Source organism: Panthera tigris, chromosome B1 (genome assembly GCF_018350195.1).
Source record: "Panthera tigris isolate Pti1 chromosome B1, P.tigris_Pti1_mat1.1, whole genome shotgun sequence".
NCBI lineage: Eukaryota > Metazoa > Chordata > Mammalia > Carnivora > Felidae > Panthera > Panthera tigris.
Window position 1 is genome coordinate 187,634,029 of NC_056663.1, and position 12,042 is coordinate 187,646,070.

The following is a 12,042-nucleotide window of genomic DNA, read 5'->3' on the forward strand; positions in this document are numbered from 1 at the left end:
GCTCACAATAGGAAATGTGTGATTTGAAAGTTGGTTAAGAGCAAGTTTTTTCCTATCTCAGGGCCTTTGTGGCTGCTCTTCCTTCATGCAGTATGTGTTGTTGCTGTAACTAGGGTAGGGAGAAACTCATATGTTACCTCCTGGAAGAAATCTGCAAGAAGCAACTCCGTGGTCTGTCTCTATCACCGTGCCCTATTTTATTTTCTTTGTGGCATTTAGGGCATATCTGAAGTTCCTTTACCTATTTGTTTCCTCTAGTGTCCGTCTCCCTCCCTGGGATGCAAACAGCTTGAGGGCAGCTGCTCCACTAGCCTATCTACTACTACACACCAGGTAAATGAATATTTGTTCTTGACCAGCTTTCAAAATCAGATAGACCTGGGTTTCCATCCTGGCCCTTTTAATTCCAGTTTATATCCCTAGGCAAGATAGGTAACCTCTCTATGCCTCAATATCCCCCATTCTAAGGATCATTATTGCTAGGGCTCCTGGGTGGCTCAGTGAAGCATCCGGCTCTTGATTTCAGCTCAGGTCATGATCTTGCAGTTTGTGGGTTTGGGCCGGGAGTCAGGCTCTGCACTGATAGTGCAGAATCCTCTCGGGATTCTCTCTCTCCTTCTCTCTTTCAAAATAAGTGTATAAACTTTAAAAAAAGGATAATTATTGCTATCCTGTTGGTATAACCACTTCCAAGGAGAAGAAATGAATACTGTATACCATGAGTGGACCAACCAAAAATTGCATGCAAATTCCAGTAAAATGTCAGAGGAAATAGTATGTTTTAGCATCATACTATTTCAAAATAATTGTTCACAATAATTGGATAATACTTCCCTAGCGGGGCGACTGCTGTGATTAAATAAGAAGGTGTCTGACACACCTGAAAAGGACCTGTACTCTCTTTTTCACTGTGTCCAAAGTCACTCTGTATTCAAACCATGCAAGAATGCTGGATACCAGCTCCCTCAAATTTGATTACTCCATTTTCAAAATAAAGCTGTGTCAAACTTTATGCATAGTGAAATTCATCAAACTTGCCCCATTGTTTAGCATAATTTGAGAATCATTTTGGTCTGACCTCTCAGGCAAGTTAGATGTTGGAAAAAGTTGTGTATGTATATATATATATATATATATATATATATATATACACACACATACACATATATACATATACATTCACACATATATACACACATTTGCTTACACATACACACACATACTATGTTTCAAGTAAATTTATTTAAGGGGCGCCTGGGTGGCGCAGTCGGTTAAGCGTCCGACTTCAGCCAGGTCACGATCTCGCGGTCCGTGAGTTCGAGCCCCGCGTCAGGCTCTGGCCTGATGGCTCGGAGCCTGGAGCCTGTTTCCGATTCTGTGTCTCCCTCTCTCTCTGCCCCTCCCCCGTTCATGCTCTGCCTCTCTCTGTCCCAAAAATAAATAAAAAACGTTGAAAAAAAAATTAAAAAAAAAAAAAAAAAAGTAAATTTATTTAATAAGTAAATATTAAGTATAAATTCTCCAACCATCTGTATATTAGAGCTGAAGCAATTAAAGCTTTCTATGATTAAGACCTTTGGTATTTATTCCAAAAGCACTTCAATAAATGAGGGAAAATGGGAAGGGCCCAAGGATTACTGGTTTGGTTTACCTGCCATACCTGTATTGCCAGAGTATATTCTCCTTGTTATTCAAGAGATATGGAATGTGCTTGCCAAATCAGAGAAAGCATGTGGCTGGATTTGCCTTTGTACTCAAGTGAGACACTGTGTGACCAGATGGGTGTCAGAAGAAACTTGTTAAGTCTTTCCAGACATCTGATCTGCAGTTAATATTATAATGTAGGAATCCCTGGTGTTTTACAAGAACCCTCCAGCTGTAGTATAGAATTAACTCCCATAAAATTTACATGTTTGATATACAAAGGTCTATACTTATAGGTATTCATACACGTTAACAAGATTTCTCTAAGCCAGAGCCAAATAGCACCTGTTGACCCCTCCACTTTCAGAAATTCCCCCTCAACTGTCCCATATCTCTCTAACTTCTTTGTCTCTGCTGGCTCTGCAATATGTTTATATGTTAGATGTTTAAATTATTCTGATCCTGCCTATGCTATCCTCTTGCCTTGGGCAGCCTCATACTTTGTGATTTTGGCTATGGGCCAGATGTGTCGACTGTCTCCAGGATGGCTCTGCAGTGATAATCCAATGACACAGTGACCTCAGTGCTGGGTTTACAATTTCCACATAGCCAGTGATATTCCTTCTTGCTCTCCCTGCCTCATCACCATCCATCAGTTACCCCAAGCTAATACTCCAGGAGTTACCCTTAAACCCTCTCCTTTCAATCACTAGTGATCAAAAAATCTTTGGAATCTTCCCTCTCTCTTGCTAGTAGAATTGACCTTGCACAGGCTATACCTTCTTTTGCCTAAAATATTACAAGTCTAACCAGTTCCACCATCTTTAGTCTTGGATTCCTCCCCTCCTTTCTTCACCCCTTAAATTGTTGTTTCATAGTCCACATTGCAGCCAGAAGGAGCTAGGATACAAATCTGACAATGTCAGTCTCTGGCATAAACTCTTTAATAGTTCTTTATCAATTTCAAATGCCCTAGAATGACATATTCAGTCCTCCATGACCTGACCACTCCGTATATCTCTCTCCAGCCTCCCTTCACTATGCTTTCTAAATTGCACTTAAAATTTGTTAGTAGTATGAAATTTTCTAATAGTTCCACAAACACAGTCCTTGATTCCAGAACCCCATAATGTTGCTTGGTCTGTTGCCTTTGCCCAGAATGATCATCCCAAATTTATTAGCTTGAATAACCCTCATGCATCATTTAAGATTCTCTTGTACCACAATTTCATCTTGCTTAGAAATGTCCCTTGAACATGGATGCATGGCTATAAAAAGGAATATTCAGTTTTATTTAATAACACCATATCAGCAATAGTACCAACTCAGGTGGGCAGTTAGATACATTCTGGTCAGATCTTCCATGAACCAGCTATGTGATCTTGGACAAATCACATTGTTGCTCTGGTTCTAAATTCCCTTTTGCTTATAATGACCTTTTTAAGATAGAAGCTTTTCAAAGATCTCTCCACCTTTCATTTTCTGTATCTTTTCACCAGGGACAAAACATCTCAGACTTGTCAATAAATCAGCAGTTTAATACAACTACAAGCCTTGTTTATTGATCACTCTTAGGTAAAGTGGCTTTTATATGAAGTCAATATATGTGTTAAATATATTCAAAGTAATTGCTTTATATACTTAAACAAATTGTCCAGTCTGCCTAGCCCCATCTTGTGGACTGCAGCAGTTTTTTGGGTTTTTTTGTTAGTTTTGTTTTTTTTTTGTTTTGTTTTGTTTTGTTTTGTTTTGTTTTGTTTTTTTTTTGTTTTCCTTGTACTGAGGAAAGATCCCAAATCTGGGAAGGTAAACCTTGGCAGAAGGGAAGGAGCATAGATTTTGAAATCCGATCTGGATTCAAATCCTGACACTGGCATTTCCTTTTTGTGTGTGTGTGTGACCTGGAAGAAGTTACGTGACCTCTTTGTTTCGTTTTTTTTTTAATACTAAAATCAAAATAACTACTTCTAGAGGACGTATTTCAAACAAAAGTCAAACTCCTAAGAAAGTGCATGGCACACAGGAGGCACAAAGATATTACTGTTATTTTTGTTATTATGATTTTGATTATTATCATTATACTAGGTAGAAGAGAGAAGACCAGGCAATCATTGTTAGCCAAATCTTTTATTATGTGGCAGTCATTTATACCAGCATCAGCTTACCATAAGGTGCTCTAATATTATGTTACGAAGTCATTCAAGGAGGGGCGCCTGGGTAGCTCAATCAGTTGAGCATTGACTCTTGATTTTGGCTCAGGTCATGATCCCAGGGTCCTATCCCAGGGTCATGGGATTGAGCTTTATGACTGGCTGTATGCTGAGCATTGAGCCTGCTTAAGATTCTCCCTCTCTCTCTCTCCCTCTCTCTACCCCCACCCCCCAACCCTGTCCCCCACTCACACGTGCATGCTCTCTCTCTCCCATCAAAAAAAAAAAAAAGTAATTCAAGGATATTAGTTCAGCTCCTTTACAGATAAAGAAAAAGAAAGCCAGAGTGATTAAGTGGCTTATTCCAAAAGAATTCTCTATCAAGTATTGCTGCAGGGACCTGAATCCTACTCTCTGGGGAAAAGGTTACATACTTCCCTTTAGTTTATGTTCTCAAACGTTAGCGAGCATCCCCATCACCAGAGTGTGCACAACACGGATTGCCGCATCTCACCCAAGAAATTCTGATTCAGTAGACCCGCAGTGGATCAGAAATTTTGCATTTTTAACAGACTCCCAGGAACTGCTGTTGCTGTCCTTTGAGGAACATTGCAATAGACAACTGTGGTTCGAATTGGCTAGGAGGATTTCTTGGCTTCCTTAAACGCCTCGCACTCCGGAAGTGGCAAAGAGAGAAAGATGAGGCCATATGCCTTGATGATTCCCTACCAGGTTTTGTAGGGGGTACAGTGCTGCCAAAGAATGGAGTCTGAGCTATTCTGCCGTTCTTGCCTCTTCCTACTACACTCGTAGACATGGAGCATTAGGTTTCAGAAAAACATGCTCCCAGATTTATTTTATAAAAATTACAGTTTGTTTTGGCTGACATGTTTATAGTCATATTTGGAGCTTGCAGATGCACCTTGAAATCTGTAGTGTCTGGGATGAGAAATTGGCTCTGGTGCTCCTCACTTAACTTCTGTGCAGTAGCAAATCTTGCAGCTTTGGTAGTTTGGTGGTGGGAGAAACTACAAGACCAAATGCTGTCTGGGAAGATGATACATGGAATGCGTTGAGGAATTGAACATCGTCACCTATTTATTTCGTCTCAGAAGAGGGAAGCAGATTACATCCCCAAAGTTCATTCGTTAAGTTGGCAGTTTAACACTCCTGGCTCATATTTCCATAGAAACAATCATGATCTTTTGGCTGTTTTCTGCCTTACAAAAGGTTTTAATTGAACTTACCTGGAAACCAAATTACCATTTGTGAGATCATTTCTGAGGAGAAATGTCTTCTGCTATGTGGCAAGAAGGAAAGGGTGGTTCAACGAACAAAGAAGGAACATTTCTTGGAGAAAGAGGTGTTGTGGCAGATGAGGTTCAAACTCAAGCGCCAACAAATTCTGTGCAAAATCGAAAGCCCTTTAAATCTCCCTCAGGCTCCTTATCTGCTAAGAGCAGATAATATACACCTCACAGAGTCCTCGTGAGAGTAAACAGGATAATGTATGTGAAGGCTGTCTGCTACCATATCTTAACCAAAGTAGGCACTCAATAAATTACTGTTGCTGAAGGAGTGTGCATTCTCTGAGTTCTGTTTCCTCACTTCCATTGCTTTTTTCCCCTTCCTTGGGTCTGAGGTTTTTACCCACACAAGTGCAGTCACTGAAGACACAGGAAACAGAAGAAGAGATGATGCTTCAAATCCTATCTTCCTCAATCATGCATAGCAATTCCGCTAGCCCAGTTCAAATCCAAATGTTATACCGGATTCTATCTTGGCACTCAAAAAAACAAAAACCAAAAAAATCAAAACAAAACAAAACAAAACAAACCTCTCCATTTCAGGACTCACCTGCTTTGAAAGGAGGCAGATTAGTGACCTTTTGTTTTTTTCCTTTATCACTCAAATGTTTTTTTGAACTTTAGTTATTTGTCATATTTTCAATTTCTGCATAAGCAATGTATGAAACAATTCCTAGGGTTTTTTCTTAGAGGAAACTGAGATTTTTTTTCCTATCTATATTCTTGTTACATATAAGTATAAAATATTTAAAGGTGATATAGTACATCTATTTGTGTTAATTAAGGGGAAAAACTGTGTATACTTAAGAATGAATGTTTATTGCTTTGGTAAATATTTCAGGAAGCATTCATCAACTCATTATCTAGCACCTAGTACATGTCAGGTCTGTCCTCAGTGTTTGGGATTGTGAATGAAGCTGATAAAAATCCTGTCCAAAGACATTTTGAGTCTAGTGGGGAAAACCACATAAAGAAAATACAAAGTCTATATGATGGTGATATTTTCTAGGGAGAGTAAAAGGGTTTAGAAGAGGTGAGGGGACATTGGGGGTGAAAGAATGCAGTTACGGATAAGGCAGCTTTCAGAGGTGACTAAGGTGATAATGGGATACTGACCTGACACTGTCAAGGGAGTAAATCATGTAGAAATCTAGATGAAGGTTGGTCCGGGTAGAAGAAACCACTAGTGAAAAGACCCTGAGGCAGGGGCATGCATGCTTAGGATGATCAAAGCACATTGAGACCAGTGTGGCTGGAGTCCATGAGTAAAGGGGAAGCAATGAATGCTGAGATCAGAAAGTTATCATGAAGACTCATACCACATTTTGCCTGGGTCTTTACTTTTTACTTTTAGACAAATGAGAGCTATTGGAAGATTTTGAACAAGGTTGTCACATGATTTATGTTTTAAAAGGTTTACTCTGGCTATTTTTTCTATAGACTCGAACATGGGAAGTCAAGGGCCCAAGATGAGAAATGACCTAGAGGACAAAAGTCAGGAAGGAAACGATGGCGATTTGGCTCATGGGGTGGCAGTGAGGTGCTGAAAATTGATCCAATTCTGGATAATCTTTAATGGATTTGTTAGTGATTAGTACAGTAACCTAAGAGCTTCCTACTTGGCATTACAGAATAGATAGCATAAATCTACCTGGAGAATACACCTTTCTGAGAGCGGAGGAGGTGGGGAGAGTCCAGCAAAAGCATTTGATTTTTAATGTCCATGAAAAAACGTTCTCAATTCTTTTACTCCATTCCTTGATAACAACTGAGCGTTCCAAAGGTGGAGGTGGATGCTCTGGGAAGGATTAAGTTGCTTAGATTACAAAATTCCAACTTGTGATGCACATGCCTGATTTCCATCTTATCTCTAACCACTGTATTGAATAGTCACTAAACTTTATGCTTCTTGTTTCAAACCTGCATGTACCCCTTTGTTAGTCCTTTACAACATGAGTCATTTTGCAACTAATCCCAACTTTCAAGTAGAGGGGGTAAATGTTTTTGTTTTTGTTTTTGTTTGTGTTTGTGTTTTTTCTGGAAACTTGCTCTTCCAGGATTCTCCCCATTTCTAGCTCTCATGGTTAATTCAGTTCTTAGTATCTAGAGATTCCATCACCTCCGTATCTCTCACATCTCCCCACATCTCCCCAGCTAGTTGGCCACATTCCTAATTTATCTTTCACTTGGAATAGCCTCTTATTAGTCTCTTTGCCTATAGTTTAGCTACACTTACTTCCCAGTCAATTCTGTACAGAGCAACCCCAGTGATGTTTCTAAAGGACAAATGTGATGATGTCTGGCCTCTGCTTACGATCTTCCATTGGTCCCCCAACGCTCTCAAGACAAAAAAGCAAATTCCTTTAGCATGCTTAAAGAGTCCCTGGGATCTGGTCCTGCTTACTTCAGCAGCCTTATATCTTGAAATACGATGGTCCCCATCCAATCCATCCACTCTGTGTGACTCCTGTCCAAGCATGCCCACTCAGGTCATGGAGTTCTTGCTCATGTCTGAGACATTGCAACCACTGTTCCTTCTACCAGCAACACGGTTTCCTCATCTTTGTGTGGCCCTACTTACCCTTAAGGTCTCAACTCAAGTAGCATCTTTTTTTCGAGGAAAACTGTCCAGATTCAAATGCGGGTTAGGTGTCTGTCTAATGAGCTACCATGATGAACGACTGATGCTCCCACATTGTCTAACAACTGCCTATTTGCTTCTCTGCATTCCCCATTGGCCTGTAGGCTCTAAGAGGGTAGGGGCTGCCTCATTCATACACATATCTCCAGCATCTGTGTCAAAGTTGGGCACATACTGGATGTTTGGTAAGACTTGTAGAATTGTCTTGGCTTTAAGTAAAAGAGCATAAGAATCATAGTTGAAAATCCCATAAAGCATTATCTTTTTCCTTTCATCCCTGAGCTTCAGTCTTCCGTAAATGTACACACGCCTACAGCTACCTCCCCTGCCCCCTCTCCACATATACACTTGCACTTTGACCAGTCTCAAATTAATTTGTGCTAGGATCACACTTTAATTTGGAGAATGACCAGGTTTTTCATTTAACACAACAGTTAACTCTGTACTTGAAGCTCTTTCTTCTTTTAACTCCCACGAATATACTACTTTCTGAGCTCTCTAGATTTCTCCCACCTCTCCTGTCTGGCATTCTAGAATGCCAGCATTCTAGAATGTTGACTCCTTGCTCTTGTCTTTCTTTCTCTGTACATCTCTCTTCCCTGAATATATCTCATTCACTCTTGTCACTTCAACTATCACTTACAAGGATTAATCCAACTTTTCTGTCTAGCTCTGGCCTCTCTCCCAAGGTATAGCTTCATGTTTTATCAACCCAGAAGCTCTACTTGAATCCCTCCTGGTTATTCAAATGCAATTCTATAAAAATTATAATTATCTTCACCTCCTTACATGTTCCTGTCCAGTTTCACCCGGGGATGAGTTGGAGTAGCTGCCTGGACCCTCACGAGTTTCCTTTCTCCTGAAAGGATCCCAGACCACAGGAATGGGTCTTCAGTGCTCTTCTAGGTGACCCAACTCCTGGCTACAAAAATTGATTCAGAGATATTTGCTTGACCCAAGGTGGGCCAAGCAGGGGCTCCCTTTTTGAAGTTTGAAATTTGGAGGTGGATAGATGCCATGGTTAAAAGTACCTGAAGATGAGACATGTTAAGGGCAGCATGTTCAAAGTGGAGCTGTATGAACTATTGTTGTAGCCCCTACCCCTGAGCTGCCTTCCTTCTGTCCTTTCCTTGATGGTTCTTCCTTCCAATTCATGAGTTTTATCCTTGCATCCTTTCAATACATTTCTACCACTTTTTCCATTCTTGCACTAGTTAGAGCCAGGAAAATGTTGACAAATAAACCTCCATGCTTCACAGTCAGGTCAGATAACCTTTGATGCCTCCTGTCCTTGGTCTTGGCATCACTTGGTTCAGCCAAGTTCATCTTTCCATCTTTCTACCCAGGGATGTGACCTCTGGCTCAGACCCTTGCAGCAGCCAACTCCCTGGTTTCCCTGTCCCTGATTTCTTTTCTCTTTTCTTTCATCGCTGTGGTCGCTTTTGTTTTTATTATTGCCAGATGAAATAAGTAGGACACTACTGTCATCATGCCACTTCACTACCCAGAAACGTTAATTAGATCCTCATCATTCAACTCTCTTACAGATTCTTGTAATTCTTCATAGTCTGGCCTCTCTCACATTTCCAGTCTGGTAAATTTTCTCTGGAATCCACTGTGCTATAAAATGAAGTTAGCTGCTAATCTCTGATTGTGACCATTGCTGAGACAATTCATGTGGTTTCAAATGGCCACATGTGGGGGAAGAACCTTGTTTTATGTCATTCATTCATTCATTCATTCACTTATTCATTCAACAAATAGTTATGAAAAGCCTATAGTGGCCAGGCAGTCTTCAAGGTCCTGGGGATACCGTGAGAAGATAGCATTTGCATCTAGAACAGAGTGATGAGAAAGAGCAAGAAAGAAGAAGGGGCCGCCTTGAGGGAAAGAGGAATCACGAAACACAAAGGCCTTAGGCAGGGATAATCTTGGCTTATTAAAGAACTAAAAGGCTATGTCAGGAGAGAGCTGTGGACACAGGGGGTAGGGGTTCAGAATAAAATTGGTCTCATTTGAGACCAAGGAGACGCCAGTGAGTGGTGAGGAGTTTAAATGTCATCCCCAGTGTAGCAGACAACTATTGAAAGGCCATCGCAGGGAAGTTGCATGAAAAATATACTTTTTAATCTGGCTACTGTGTACAAGCAGACTAGAAAGGTATAAAAGTAAAAGCAGGAAAATTAGATGAGAATCTGTTGCACGGTGGCTTGGGTCTATGGCTATGTTAGGAGGCTTGGTGACAATTAGTACTATAGAGGTTATATGTTAGAGTTAACAGAAGTTGATGGCGGGATTATATTGAGGGCTCTTGCATATTTTAGCACATTGTGGACACTCACTACATGTTGATTGAATCACTGAAGGAATGATTGAACTACTATCAATCAAACCCAGATTCCAGGAAGCATTCACTAATGACCTCCACCCACCTACTTCTCTATTCCTCTCTCTCTTTGAAATGCCCAGTGCTCTTGAAACATTTTCCCGTGAACACTAATCTTCTTCCGGGGATTTGTGTGCACTCCTTACCTCCCCATCTATACTATAAGTTTCTTCATGATATTACCCCCCATAGTTCCTTGCATATTTGGCATGGCACATAATCAATGTCAACCTTTTTGAAGGATGAATGAACACATGCATGAAAGCAATGAAATGGAAATTATGTGAAAGTCAAAGTTCTCAAATAAAGAAATGATTACTGAGCTACATACAGCATCTGAAACCTGAGGACCTTTCCAGATGGATTAAACCATTCTGCCGCTTGGTTACTTTAGGCTCCGCCTTGCTTGAAAGCCCGGGACTAACTGAGTGACCGAGAGTGTCTCTGTTTCAAAGAACCACACCCAAAGAGGCAGAGCGAGGCTGACTTGTGTGAATCAGGATGGGTTCTCATGGCTGCCCCTGTCACACACCAGTTGGCGACAAGTCTCTAGCCATTCTGAATCATGGTTTCCTCATTTGTCAAAGAGGCATAACAATAGAAATGCTTCAGAGCTGGTTTGTGAAGAAATATTACCAAGTGCTCTTATGAATAAAGCTCTTGCTATGTGTCCTACAGTCCCCCGAGTGCTTTAACTGTACAATGTACTCACCTATTTATTGCTCTGGACAACACTAGCAGCTACACACTTTTACTAACCTCATTTTATAAATCACAAATGTGAGGCACTTGCCACAGCATGCAACACAGAAAAAAGCAGTCTGTAAATACTAGACATGAAAAAAAGTTCAAAACTAGATATGCAGCCAGAACACATGGCTTTTAAAAACCAGGTTTGCTGCTGTTTTTGACCACAGATGAGGAAACATAACCTCAATTTTCTCGTTTTTAAAATGGAACAATACAAGGACTAGGTGAGACAAAGTCTGTGAAAATGCAAATCTATGTAAAATTATAACAAAATCCCGCATAAATGTAGGTGTTTGGAAAGTGTTAGAGGTGATTTTTAACTCCTGTGTGTAAGCTACCAGCCCATTTAAATGCAGTGTTTTTAGCAGGAAGCATCATATGGATCTTCAAAGGAGAAAACTGCCCATTTGCCATAGTTTTGTTACTTCAGTGAACAGTCTTTGTGAGAGTCATGGTCTGTGACTTGTTTGTGTCCAGCAGATTGACAACTTTAAGTAAAATGAATACCTCGGTAGCTGAAGATGTAGGTTCATTTCTAGTCTTATCTATCGCAGGGCATCTGGGCCAGTTGGTTAAAGCATTACCCGTGAGTGCTCTTCCCCCACTTATAAAGCACCTCCTCCTCCATTATCTTTTGTGATCCTCCTGGAAATGCTGTCAAGAAGGAACATTATCCCAGTTCTTTCTTCTCCGAGGCTCCATCTCTTGTAACTCCTAGGTTAGTCCTGGGTTTACAGGAAACACCGCCTCTGCATCTAATTGCTTCTGACCACTAAAATGAAAATAGAGTGTCCCTCGATCTGATCATTAGCTATGTCTTCTAAATTGTTTCATGTTCCTTTTTAGTATTTTGAAATGTACTTTCTTCAGAATCCTTTCTTACTGAAAACTGGAAATTCAGAGATAGGAATGCTAATGAAAGCTGCCCTTTCCTTCCGAAAGAGAAGGTTCTTTTTCTGTACATTAAACACACACACACACACACACACACACACACACACACACACACACGGACATATCTCAAGTGACTTGGGCCTGATGAAGTAGAGTCTACCTTTGTGGCTTTAGTTTAGGGGGTAGCTTTTCTTTTCCTAATAAAAGCAGTGTTTCTTATTAAAAGCTATTCATATATTTTAACTGTGTGGTGGACATAATAATGGCCCT